The sequence below is a fragment of the Pinus tabuliformis genome, chromosome 4_2 (genome assembly GCF_031772625.1).
Source record: "Pinus tabuliformis cultivar Carrire ecotype Pingquan chromosome 4_2, CPIR1, whole genome shotgun sequence".
Classification (NCBI taxonomy): domain Eukaryota; kingdom Viridiplantae; phylum Streptophyta; class Pinopsida; order Pinales; family Pinaceae; genus Pinus; species Pinus tabuliformis.
Genome location: NC_142304.1, coordinates 211153130 through 211168194, shown reverse-complemented (window position 1 = coordinate 211168194; position 15065 = coordinate 211153130).

Genomic DNA, 15065 nt, shown 5'->3' with positions numbered 1-15065 from the left:
AGAGATCCTAACCGGCAATTACCGTTTATCGCAACTTTGGATTTACCCGACTTGACGCGCCTAACGAACGATCCAATACAATATCTTCCGTTTTGGCCGCCAATGCCAAATAAGTTGCCCAGTGATATACCCAAGTTCGAAGGTAAGTCTGGAGAGGATCTGTCCAATCACGTGATGACTTACCACCTCTGGTGTGCTTCAAATTCTATCTCGGATGATTCGATCCGCTTACGTCTTTTCCAGCGTACGCTCATTGGTCTCACGGCCAAGTGGTACATTGAGTTACCACGGGCCTCTTTTTACAATTTTAGCCAGTTAGCTACCTCGTTCCTAACTCATTTTCAGTTGCCGGTCAGATACGATAATGGTACTGAGTTATTGACTTCATTAAAACAATCGACGTCCACTTATATTTCTGATCATATTCATGAATGGAGACGTCGAAGACGTTTAGTGAAAGTTTTTATCCCGGACCAAATCTTAGCTGAATGGTTTGTAAAATCATTATTACCGAAGATTACTGAAGATGTAGCTAAGGTCGGAGTAGTTACTGAGGAGCAAGTCATTGCTCAAGCCCAGTACCTTGACTTAGTTTACACTCAGTCGGGTACGTTGCACGAGAAGATCCCAGATCTTCCTAAGTCGAATCAAATCGCTGCTGCTCCTTCGGGGTCTCATGCTGCTGATGGCATAATTGGTACGGTGAATACTAAAAGTAAGAAGAAATCCTCAAAGAATTCTTCTCCAATAATAACCTTACCAGACTCCCCGACAGGAGAGTCTTCTCCTAAAATTACCGCCGACATTCACGCTGTAGAGTCATCTACGGCTAAATCAAAAAACGGTGGTAAGAAGAAAGGCAAGAAGAAGGATAAAGCAGACAAGGCTCCAAAGGAGAAAAAAGAGAAGTCAGAATCTAACGACGAAAAGCGCAAACCTCGCTATCCTTGTTTAATTTGTGAAGAAGATCATTTCACAAGAGATTGCCCTCATCGGGCGGAGGTTGTGAAAATCGTTAAAGGTTCCCCAACTCCCGCTGTTTTGAAAGATCCATTTCCAAAGAAGGAGAGTAAAATGATAGGTTCCTCCTCGAATGCCAGTGAAGAACCCATATTGATGATGTCTCATGTATGGATTGCGACTCGATCACAAGATTATGGTAGTAAAAGTCCTGTTGATGGATCGAAAGAAGCAGAATCTTCTCGTTCAAATCCATCAACCTCAGCTCCCGGTTCCGATCCACTACAGATCGAGAAACCTAACCCTGATTTAGTAATAAAACTGCCCGCCAAGGGTGTACTTCGAAGGTCTGCTTTCAATCCACATGCGAGAGCGGCCCAGAATTACAACATTGTTGAGGATTTGGCTGTTTCACGCTCAGCAATGTCGGCTTTGGAAGTGCTGCAATCATGCCCAGCACAGAGAAAATTACTTTTGTCGGCTATAGGAGCTGTTGATGTTCAGGACCCGAACCTGATAATCTTTGATATAGAAAATAGTACACCACGTCTCCCTCATCAGATGGCTTTCCAGATTCCAGTGATAGTCAAAAACAGGCCTATTCATCGGACTGTAATTGATGAAGGAGCTTCTACGTGTATTATGTCGATTCAGTGTTGGAGATCGCTTGGTTCTCCTTCACTGAACCAATCCCTGACGATTATTAAGGCCTTTGATGGCCGTGGGTTCCATCCGTTTGGCATTCTACAGGATTTGCCTATAGGGGTTGAAGGAAAAACCGTTAGTCTGGATGTGGAGGTGGTTGATGCCCCTCTAGACTACAACCTTCTTTTGGGTCGCAGTTGGTCTTACGCTATGACAGCGGTCGTGTCCTCGGTCTTCAGAGTTATAAAGTTTCCACACAATGGTAAGATCGTGACGATAGACCAGCTGGCTTACTTTTCATCCGACCCAGCCTCTTCAGAGAGTATCCAGCATGTCGGTAAAACGACTATCCCTTACAAGGATGTTGGTGTAGGATTAGTTAAAGATTCTGGTTTACTGGGAACTTTTCCTTTCCCTCCAATCAACGCAGACCCTTCATTCGCAACCATTCATATGATTACTTCAGACACTATTATCTATGATGATCCTTGGATTGTCCCATCTGAATCTGAGATAGACTCATTCGGTGCTGCTATGCCTTTGAGTCCATATGAAATCGCTTATGAGGCCGTGCAGTCTTTTTCCAACTCAAGTTCAACCCAAATCGACCAAATGAATGTGGTCCGTGAGGAATCACTTTTCACATCAACCTCAGAACGGATAACGTTTCCTGAAGTTGTGTCATCTGACGAACAACTTCGCGAAATCCTAAGTGTAGACGATCTACCATGGGAAGATCTTCATCATAGATCTTCGTTTTTACCTGAGGGTGATGACTTTGAAAATGATTTTTCATCAATTTTTACAGCTGAATATGTCAAGGACGCTCAGAATCCCATGAAACATCCTGATTCAGAGTTGAATTTGGGAAACATTTCCCAAACTATTGCCATTGACATCTCAGTTAAAACCGGAGTTATTGAAAACATTCATATAGGTGCCTCGTGTACAAATGACGAAATTCAAACATATAAGGTCCTATTTCAAGAATTCTGCGACGTGTTTGCCTGGTCCTATGAGGAAATGCCAGGAATTGATCCCTCCATTGTTGTTCATGAAATCAAGACCTACCCGGACGCTAAACCCGTTCGACAACGTCTGCGTCAGATACACCCTAGGAAAGCGGCTGCGATTAAAGCAGAATTCGAGAAGCTGTTGAAAGCAGGTTTCATTTATCCGATCCCGTTAACGGATGGGGTATCGAATATTGTTCCGGTTAACAAGAAACAAGGAACAATAAGAATATGTATCGACTATAGGGATATAAATCGTGCTTGTCCAAAAGACAACTATCCCACGCCCTATATCGATCAAATAATTGATGATTGTGCCGGCAGTGAAATATTTTCCTTTATGGACGGTTTTTCCGGTTACAACCAAATCAATATTCTACCTGCCGATCAACCAAAAACGACTTTCATTTGTCCCTGGGGGACATTTGCTTACTGCAAATTACCTTTTGGACTTAAGAATGCCGGAGCCACTTTCCAACGGGCAATGTCTTACGCGTTTCACGACATCAAACACATTGTGCAACCGTATCTCGATGATTTTCCTGCTCATTCTTTACATCGAGCTAATCACCTCGTCCACTTACGCGCTATTTTTATGAGGTGTCGGCATTATTGAATTCAGTTGAACCAACACAAATGTGTCTTCTGCATAGAAGTGGGATGATTGCTAGGATTTTTCGTTTCAAAAGCCGGTATCCGCGTCGATCCCTCGAAGGTCGAAGCCATCATCAAATTGCCTCCTCCTTCGAGTTTGCGCCAACTCCAAAGTTTGCAGGGGAAAGCAAAATTTTTACGTCGATTCATTCCTAACTACGCCGAGGTTACAAAGGGTTTCACTCGGTTGTTGAAACAAAACGCTCAATTTTCTTGGGATGAGATAGCTCAGAAATATTTTGATGCACTTAAGCACGCGTTGACCCATGCACCGTTGCTGCATCCTCCCAACTACAACCAGGACTACTTTTTGTATCTCGCCGCCTCCCACTCCACCATTGGAATGGTCTTAGTTCAAGAAGACGAATTTGGAACGAAACATGTGATATATTACCTCAGTCGGATGTTGAATCCAACCGAGCTAAAGTACTCGCATGTGGAAAAGTTGGCACTGGCAGCCGTTCAAGCTGTCCAGCGATTTCGTCACTACATTCTTCTCTGTAAAACTACAGTGATTTCGGATTGCAACCCTATGATCTATATTCTGACTAAACAATTGCTAGGGGGCAAGTACTCCAAATGGATTGTTATCCTGCAGGAGTTCGATTTGGAGTTCGAAAAGTCCAAGTCTAAGAAATCCTTAGTTTTTGCCGAGTTAATGTGTGATTTCCCGCGTGCTGACACGGAAACTGTGGCAGAGGAGCCCATTGCGGACGAATCTCTGTTTCTTATCAGCACTTTAGATCCGTGGTATGGGGATATAATCATCTATCTCCAAACCCAATCCTTTCGGCCCGAAGCTTCAAAGTCGGAACGTCGGAAAATTCGATTCCAGTCCCAACAGTACAAAATTATTGGAGATACTCTTTATCGTCGTGGGGCGGACTTGGTTTTTCGTCGTTGCTTAACTCATGAAGAGGCAGAAAGGGTTCTAAATGACTGTCATTCTGGAGCATGTGGCGGTCATATGTCTGGGTATGCCACAGCTCAGAAGGTGTTGCGTGCTGGCTATTTCTGGCCGTCCATGTTTAAAGATTGTATCATTGCGGTCCGGAAATGCCACAACTGTCAATTGTTTGATCGTAAGATGCGCGCCCCACCTGCTCCTCTCCACCCTATAATTGCCGTTGGTCCTTTTGCTAAATGGGGTATCGATTTTATTACATGTAACCCTCACTCGGCCGGGGGGCATGCGTATATCATCCTTGCGGTTGATTATTTTACTAAGTGGGCCGAGGCGATGCCTACATTCGAGGCAGATGGCAAGGCAGCTGTGATTTTCATATTCAATCATATTATTGCTAGGTTTGGTGTCCCACAAGCGATAATCACTGACCATGGGCGCCATTTTCGAAACATTATGATGACAGAACTTACAAGCCAGCTTGGTTTACGCCATGATAGTTCTACTCCTTATTATCCTCAAGCAAACGGTTTGGTTGAATCCATCAACAAAGTTCTAGTCATCATGATCCGACGAATCATTGGTATTCATCGGTCAAATTGGCATAACATGTTATTTTCAGCGCTTTGGGCGTACCGAACCTTAGTAAAAACATCAACACGGTTCACTCCTTTCCAACTAGTTTATGGTTTGGAAGAAGTGTTGCCCATTGAATGCGAAATCCCATCACTTCAAATGGATATCAAACTTCTCCCAGCTACTTACGAAGAGGAGAAGCGTCTGTTATACTTAGCTAAATTAGATGAGACTCGACGTGACGCTGCTTTGGCAATCGAGACTCACGCGAAAAGGATGAAAGCTCAGTATGATCGTAACATGACCCCTCGTAATTTTTCGGAAGGAGACCTAGTGCTATTATATGATCAAGCTAACAATAAATTAGGTGCTGGAAAATTCGTTCCCATGTGGCATGGGCCCTACATTGTCAAGCGAAAGCTAGCAAAAGGGGCCTATGAGCTGGTAGATTTTGATGGGGACTCTTTGGGTAAGCCCAGAAATGGACTTTACTTAAAGAGGTATTATGCTTAAATGGCGGGTATGGAGATTCAGTTAGTTTAGTTAGGTTAATTTTTCTTTCTAGCTGGTATGTTTGCTTAGTTTAGACAGTGTGCTTAGTTTAGAGAGTGTGTTTTTCATCGTTATTCTGGCTTATCTTGGTTTTACTCTTGATATTGCAGATGTCGATGCCTCTCCAAACGTACATTGGATTTGCTGATGGTGCTTGTCGTAGTACACAGAATATCTCTTCCGCAGCTTGGGTTATCTATTCACCCTCTTACGAGTTAGTTTCTATGCATGGGGTGAGCCTCGGTCAAACAACAAACAACATTGCAGAATACAGTGCAGTGATTGAATTATTATCTGAATCTATTTCATTTGGGATTCGGAGTTTGATAGTGAGGTTAGATTCTGAACTCGTTGTATTACAGCTTAATAGAGTCTATGCCATTAGAAATCCAGTGTTATTAAGATTTTTTTTGAGGGTGCATCTCTTGGAACGTGAATTTGATTACATTGAATATCAACATATTCCAAGGTCTTTAAATACATTAGCAGATGCAATGGCGTCTCGAATGTTAAATAGACATTTGTAACAATCATAAATGTAAATTTATAAACATTTCATCACACATGTTTAACAAAATAAGCCGGTAATAATGATATATATAGATAGGAGTGTGTCAAAAAATATACATCGTCTTCGATCATAGGTTGAAAAACACCTTATGATCGGCAAAAATGATAAGTACAAAAAACCAAAAATGTCACATGTGTCTACAAAAGTGACTAGCCAATCATTGGTGGTGCTCTCTATACGAGACCACTGCCCGCGCTACCCTACACAGGAACCTCCTGAAAGGTCCTGGGACTGCGACCACATAGCGCTGAAGTCGGATAGGAATGTCGTCTATAGTTGTCTCTGGTATGCCCGCCGTGAGACGCTCTAAGTCCTGTTCCAGCTCGGCTAAGGTCTCTGCGGCCGCATCCTGTGGGGCTGGTGCTGGTGCAACTGGTACTCTTCTCTCAAAGGCCCGGAGATTGGCCGGACGCCGTGGGCCTACATCTGCATTTTGAAAATTTTTTGCTGTCAGTTTTGAGACGATATATAAAAAACAAAAAAAATAGATAATTTAAAAAACTTGTGAAAAATGAAATACCTCTGTCGTCCCATTGTTCTCCCTGTGGAAGAACCATGTCCGGATCATTGCGAAAATCCATTCCGGCATAAGGAAAATCCTGGATCGCAAAGACCTGGCCCTCCAGCCAGTGAAAGTAACCATAAGGAAATCGAACAACTACTGCTCCCTCATTAGGATGCCGGGCCATTACCGCAACCCATCTCGTCAACTTAGGCTCCCGAGGAGGCCCAACTGGAACTGTAAGATGCTGGGGGATCAACATTGGAACCCTCTCTAGGGCAAAGCTCACAACTAAAGGCCCATATCCAAAGGTCTTCAGTTGTCTGTTCTTTGCCCTGGTTAGTTGGCCCTTCATATTGGCCAACACAGCATCGCACCAGTTGAAAATGGTGCCTCGGAAGCAATCTATAGCCATCCGCATTTGGGAACCAGTGGCTATGTGAAAAGCGGCAGCACCGCAAAGTCTGGTAACTGTAAAGGCAATTACCATAAGTTCAGGTTGGGATATGTATTTGATTTCTATCCCCTTCTCCTGGTTTTGATTGTTGCACCACTCTAGCCGGAGACTAGCAAGGGATTGGCCACCCGGCCTAGTCCTGAATAGAGAGAGTTGCTTGCCCCTGTTAGGCAAGCCAGTGAGAAAATATATGTCGGAGGGCTCTATCTCGAGCTGGTGCTCTCCGATGTAGAAACATTGATCCTGAATGTTCCACCTTTCAACCAGCCACTCTAAGAATGGCACCTGGGCCCTCATGCCAGGTATGGCCCAGTACTTGTAAAGACCGCATGCCTTTAAAGCATCAATGGAAGGTTGATGACCTATTGCGGCCAAATCAACATCTTCGTGTTCTCTTTCACGCCAATCTAGCATCTTGGGCAATCTACACACCAAAAAACATTGATTAGAATTCATAAAATAAAATTTGATGGTTGATTTTTGTGTTTGGGGTTTGAAAATCCGCTTTACGCGGAGTACGCACCCCGCGTTCAGAAAACAGAGCGGCGGGACGTAGCTGTTTTGAAGGTGGGCTGCGTACTCCGACCTTTTTCCCATATACGAAAATGTCGGGGTACGCAGGTCGTCCATGGGGCACCTGCGTCCCCCGAAAAGCGGACTCTAAAACCCCAAACCCTCCAAAAAATCAAACTAGAACTTGAAATGAAATTCTAAACGGATGAAATTGAAGAGGAGGATGTTGTGAAATACCTGAAAGAGACGGCGCTTGATTCTGACGGTCGGATTCTCCGCAAAGTCCACGGGAAGTTTCTTGTCAAAAGCCCTTTTCTCAACCTCAACAGTAAAATGGTAAAAATGACATGGTAAAAAGTCTTTTTATAGGTTTTTTGGATGAATGAATGCTAAGTTTGTTTATTTTTTACCATGAAAAGATATTTTTCAATGTATTTTTGCCCATCTTAAACAGGTATGAGTAATGTGTTGTTTTTGTGCAGGACAAAAGGACTTTAGGGTAAAATCATCATTTTTTACGAACCAAGACATTAGAGTCATCTTTTAAGCCCTTTTCTGACTCCTAAAACATGAAAGATTGCCGAGCGTTTCTTTTACACTCGTTAAAATGGAATTAAAAGACGGTCCTCTTACAACCCTTTTCTGACCGTAAAAACACGAAAAGATTGCCGGATTTTTGTCGTTTCAAATTCGATACTGGAAATAAAACGACATGCCTCTGATCGCTTTTTACTTTTCAGGTCAAAGGCATTAATCATGAAAGTACTCCTTGGTCGCAAGATCAAGTGGTTCTCTCAGGTATTATTTTATACTTTTTCGGGCTTGGGAGACACAAACTTACGAAAAAGTTCACCTTGGAGTCTCCTTTAGTTTTTTCAGACTCTCTAAAATTGAAAAACGCTGAGTTTCTCCTATACTGGACTCGTTAAAATTTCACAGTAAAGGACCTGTTCGATTACAAACAGGAACGGACCACTCCTTCTTAGGGTCCAAATCTAAACTAAGTTGGACTCATCCGAAGGATGAGCTTATAATCAAGCATATGTTATCCTCCTCAAGCTTGTAAAAAATAAAGAGGTACTTGCCAGAAATGGTGGGGGAAAAGAGAGAAGAATGAACCTATTTGTTATCCTTTGTTACAGAAGAACCTTATCACTGCTCTTGAACACGACACTTTTCATTCACCTGGGTTGGGAAATCCTTTGCCTTAAAGTTGATCAAACCACTTTGAAAGTTTTCAACCGTTTCCGGGTATTAACTTTGGGTCAATCGCCACCAAGCCATCTGTCGTGTCGTTATGTGTTCAAGAGGTCTATGCAAATAAACCATTCATATGCAAAATACTTGTCATCCATTTGACCATCCCTGAGTCAGTCCTTACAGCAACATTTCTTCAACTTGAACAATGATTTCGTGTTGTGGGCTTGCCTGCAACGGGTCGCTTTCTATCGACATCAGCACATTATCTAGAAATATGACTTAGAAATCGTCAGTACCTTGAAGTCTGCATGCATCAATGGCAGGTTTCTCGCCTTTGACGACAGTTTACATCATTGAATTTCGATCAAAGGGTTCCGTGACGTGTTCGACATCAACTCATTCATTCACATTTCATGGATTGTACTGGGTACTTTGAGAACCATTGACATTACTGGTGGTTTCTCTCACACTTGTTAACGGTTTACATCATTGACCGGTAATCAAGTGGTTTTTACCATGCTCGACATCAACTCATTTATTCGCATGGATAGAATCGTACCAATTCGGGAAGTAGAAATGAAGACCCTGGATCTAGTTTCCACCATCCAGGCTGCGAGGAGTTTTGTATTCATTATATAGTAGACTAATCATAAACAGATGGCTGCGTCCATACTGTGGCTACAAAAGTCTATGATTGTGATGTACTGCAAAATCATTCTTGTATCAGAGCAGTAGTTAGATTGTTAGTTAAAGTTTTCAATCTGAGTATGGGAATGCCTACCTCAGCGATGATATCATCTTATATATGTATTTTGTGTTGAATATTTGCAGGTTCTGACCGGGCCCTCCGCAAGATACTCCTTGAAATGATAAAGTACTTCACCCTTCCTAGATCATATAAAACCCTAATCTACTACAGGCTTCGCACTTTAGGGGGCAATCTGTTACACTAAAAAATGTCACCATGACTATTTGCAGTTAGTATGGCTCCATCCACTGTCATACTATCCTCCTTGGCAAGTCTCATGCCTCTGCTCTTCATGTCAAACTTCAAGAAAGAGAGAAAAGTCATTAAAAGTCAATTATCTCTGGTACGCAGTTTCTCTTAGCCTTACCTGCGTGTACGCAACCCAAGTTCATAATACCTGCGTACTTGTACGCTCTGTATGTAAAGCAATGGGTGCGTACTCCTGTAAAGGTCAAAAGGCGCAAGTTTCACTCTAAAAAAGTTACTTGTGGTCATTTCTAGAGTCTTCTAGAAGCTTGTTTGACGTGTATGAAGCGCCTCCAGATGGTTCATGTATCCCTACCAAAGAGGAACTTATCCCATCAAGAGGGGAGCTATCCCATCCAAAGAGGGGCTTATCCCATTGATGGTGGACCTGAATAACTTCCTCTAGAGCACTATAAATACATGCATTGGGCCAAAGGGAGGAGAGGTTAAAAGCTGAACATTCCTAAGGGTAGATGCTGCTGGAATTAGGACTTCCTTGTAGAAGCTTGTGAGGAGAGATTACCATCTTTGCTTGTTTCCATTGGGAGGTGGGTGAGCTGATCAGAGTAAAGGAGAACTCTTGTGGACCCTGGGAGGAGCTTGCACAACACCAAGGCTCAGGTTGTAATGGTTCCTTTTGTTACCTTTTAATACAAATTAGTCCATTCTTCTCAACAATTTGTTATTTATGAGTTGTTTCATATACTCCTTGGTCTATATGTTAAATATGTTTTATTTTATGTGATATTCAGGTGCTATTTGATCGTTTGATTGTTAGTGAATGCAGGTTTCGAAGGGAAGGAGGAGCTCATCCGGATCAACGAAGCTGGACTACTACAACAGCGTTGGATTACATGTAGGATCTAAACACTTGATTTCTCATATTGTAAAAGCATATTTAGGGAAGGATTGCTCTTATTTGTCTTGTTTGTCACTAGAAAGTCTTAGACTTCTAGGGAGGTCGGTTGTGTCCGCACTAACGACTCTTTCCGTGTGACACCTCCCTCTGGATTTTCTTCTTCTTCTTCTTCTTCTATTCCACCTACTAGTATCAATACTTTCACCAGGCGAAGAGGAAGAAGGGGAGGAAGAAACAACCAACGAAGAAAGTAAAGGTTCAACTTTAGGATCAAATGGAGGTTGATTTTGTCTAGTTGTAGGAATATTCAGTTGCGGGGCCAAGGAGGTTGAGAAAAACCATACTGGTAAGCCGATGGTAAGTCCCAAAAGGGACAATGTAGCCATATAAGAAGCACTAATATTTCCGAAAGGAGGAAAAGGACTAGGATTCCCATCAAAAGGAATTCCTTGATCGGTGGACTCCGGAGTTTTTGCCATATGTCTCAACCTAAGGTCAACTAAGGAGTGATGTGGAGGATGTTACCGGGGCCAATTAATTTTATTTTAATCAAAATAACATAACAAAACAAAAGAGTGATAATCTAGGCAAAAGGATTACCGAGTAACTATGAACTGCAATATATTGCCTCAGTAAACCAAGGACTTAACATACGTGTAGGCGATCTCCCCGAATGCTGTTTTTAGTGTATAACGGTATACAAGGTGGCCGACTCGGCTCCCTATGGATGGATAGCAACCTAATGTAGTCCTCCAAAATATACTCGAAAGTACGTGGAGGCCCAATCCGTATTAGTGTTGTCTAATGCAAAACCGCATAGGGAGAGCATTCCCTTATACTTTTCGTACTATAACATCGCCCGATATACTTGAAAGTACGTGGATGAGCTATGATATACTTACGTATTTGGAATAAGGTATCACACTCAAAATGTATCTCAGACCATTAGCGACAACTGCTATGTTTAACGACGCTGGAACACGTCTCTAGCCTATACCTCTAAATGTTATGTGGTAAGTTACAATGCTCCGTTAGGTTAATTGAGACAAATTTTAGTTGATATTGTTTAAAAGTTTGCCTTTCAGGTTCACCGTGTGATGTTTCTGAAACTCCTAGAATGCAACTAAGATGAGAAACATTCTTTTCATTTGATTTAAACAACTAAATCCGTAACTAAAAGGGATAGAGCAATCAAAATCTTTAAACAAAGAGAATAGAGCACATCTAATGCAACTTTCCTTATACCATTCCTACAAGCACACACAAACTTCTAAATGCATTATGCATGTTTTTATTTTAATTCCTTTAATGTTTAGATGAAAATAAATAAACTAAATGCACAAATGATCAATCAATGCTTTTCACAATAAACGAAGATTTTACGACAATTTCTTTTTCAAAGACATGAAGGCTTTACGACAATTCTTTTTCAGAAAAGACTAATCGATGTAAGATAACTTTGACAATGAATTGATAATGATAAAGGAATCTCTTAAGAAACACTAAACAATCAAGGCCAAAGTAGGGCTAGGAGAATAAATGCAAATTGATTTCAGAGCCATAGAAAACATTGATCTTTAAGCAAACAATATCAGAAGCAAATTTGGAAAAACCAAGAAAAAGATGGGTTTTTTAGCTTGGTAGGGATCAACGCAGCCCTGAGTGGGAGACAATGTGCTATAGAGCACTGTCTCTAAGCTAAGGTTGCTTTGCAGTGCACTGTGTCAAGACCAACACTGCGTTGGTGCCAGAGAGCCCAATCAGGAAACATTTAAGCACACTTTTTGACCAAAAAACACTTCAAGATGATTGAAAATAGATCAATGAAGTCAAGTAAAGTCTACTATGATGTAATATGATAAGGGTAAACTACCAGGAACGACAGTTGTTCCCTAGTATGGTTGCCAATTTGTTATATGGAATTTATACCTATGGATAAGTACATCTTCCCTAAGTGGGTAGTTACACTTAGAACAATAGAAATAAAGTGGTTTGACCTTCTCCTTCAATAGATATATGAGATGAAGGAGCCTACTTGTGATCTTTCGCTTCCTTTGATCTCCTTTGAATTGCTCCCGCCGCTCCTGCTCGAACTGAGTTCACTCAATTGGTACCTACCAACATAAATAGAAGATGACAACGATCAAAGCATATGATCTATCTACTATAAACAAATGGAATCGACAAAATTTGAACATGTATTCATCATAGATATAAACAAGAATATGGGAAAAGGAACAAACAACTTTATTGATTATAGAAGGAGAAGTTACATTCAATGCGGTTCAATCCTGTGTCACTCAACCCGCTTAGTCCAAACCCTCATCACACCAATAGCACATCAATATAGTAGCATAACTGTTGTTGGGAAAAGTATCCAATTCGGAATGCCCCTATCCCACTTTAAGAGGTGATAGTGCCTTAGCAACAAACTGGTAAACTTATTTGAGTATTCTTCTTTATGAAATGTAAGTGAGGAAGAAAGATCTAACTAACCTGTATCTTCCGCTAGTTTGTCGATCCAAATCACTCCTCTCTTCAGTAGCTCCCAGCTTCTTGCTCCTTCACCGGCCCAGCTTCACCGAATTCCTGCAAGATCACAAGAGAGAGAAACTACACAAAGATACAGATATACATTCATAAAAAGCTCAAGATCAGATTAAGCTAAACATGTAAGCATAACAAAACATCATTGGTATACAACATGTAGGAGAAACTCAAATAGTTTATTGATGAAATAAGAAAGTCCAAGAGGAGATACAACCAAGTGAGTTCCGATCCAGCATCTACCTCCCAACAAAGGAATCCCTTCCTCTCCTCCAACAAAGCATAAATCACCCAATGTGCTAATCTCAATCTCAAACCAACAGCAATTCTCTGCAAAGTACAAAATTCCAGCCTCCTGAACCTCTGGGTGATAGATCCATATATAGATGTAAGCAGAGAGGATGAGTCAGCTTATGTTTTGACTTGTGGCTTCTCTTTGTCAGTTCTTGCTTCCACTCGGAGGTTAAGGACCTCTTACTCATCACTAGTCGAATTCATTGAGGCAAGTGTCATTGGAGAAGATTCTGGAAGCTTCCAGGGTCTTTCCACCTCGTTGAATGAACTTGCCATTTGTCATTTCCCGCTCAGCGCACCCTGGTAGTGCTTCTACCTGCGTTGAAGTGCACCTAGCCAGTGTAATCTCTGCATTTCAGCGCAGACAACTAGTGGAGCCTTTGAATTGATCCTGAATTGACTGTTTCTGAGTGGTTTTTGGTGGAGAACTTCTGGGAGAAGCTATCATTGGTTGACCTTGTTCCTTTAGGAGTTGTAACAACATCATTAGGGACTTTGGATCCCTTGAATTATGGACATTTCATGCTTATAGCTGTAAGGCACAAAAATTTCTATAACAATAACATTACTTGAAAATGAACTTAAGTCTCAAACCAATAATATTTCTCTACAATCTTCAAATTCCAGCCCCCTGATCACTATGATGAGTGGTAAATTTATAGGGAAATGCAAGCAGTTTTATCATAAATTGGGCATTGAATGGTTTTCCATAATTGGAGTTAGTTTCCATGGAGAAAGGGATGACAGGATATAGGGTTGAATGATCCATAGCCTATCCAAAAATGAGCTCATAGGATGAGATAAGAGCTGGGCATCCTTCTAAAGTGCTCTAGGATCAAGGAATATTCCCATAATCCTATGTCAATTTTGCTCATTCTCACCCAACGCAGGTCAAAGTGTGCCTAAGTGCACTGCAATGTAGGTCTGAAAGGGCCTACCTGATCTGCAACGTAGTTACCCTTGACCAAGGCTGCGCTAGTGTCCCAAGGAGGCATTTCAACAAGGTTTCAAGCTAGGAAACTTTCATGGATGAAAGCATTCAATTTGATGACTTGTCTAGGGCATGTAGCAATTGAATTAGGGTTTGATGAGCCCTAATTATACTGATCTGATCGTTGGGAGTGATGTGCCCAAATAGACCTATAACAATGTAGCCGCCACATCTCTTCTCAGAGATAAGCTACCATTGCCCGAGCTAGTTTATTTCCATTTATATATATAAGCATATTTCAATTCTTTGATATTAATGAAATGAAGTTTTATTTCTGCTGCATCTCTGTGTTTAAGTGTATATTTTTATTTTGTTGCATTCCTGCATAAGTCCGGATCAGGAGGAATCAATGTTGATTGGTCAAAAATTTCATTCCCGATCAGTTATTGGCCAACTGGTTTATCAAATCTTGGTTGTCATCTATAACTGAAGATGCTGCTAAAGACAGAGTCGTTACTGAAGAGAAAGTCATTGCTTGTGCCCAATATCTATATTTGATTTATACAAAATCTAACATGCTCTATGACAAGATACCCAATGCTATGTGACATCAGCGTACTGTTCCACCCATTCCAAATGAAGAATCACATGTTGTTGATGGTGTGATTGGTTCTGCTAGTCAAATGAAAATGAGTAAACTATTTGGTTCATCTCCTATCATGACTACTCAAACCCTATCCTTTGTTACTCCTGTGACTACTTCCAAAATTAATGTCATTCAATATATGAAAGACAAGTCTCAATAACCTAGAAGTAAGAAGAAAGGTAAAGGAAAAACTAAGAAAGACAATTTATCACATGAAAAACAAAATAATTTGTCTCCTCATGACAAA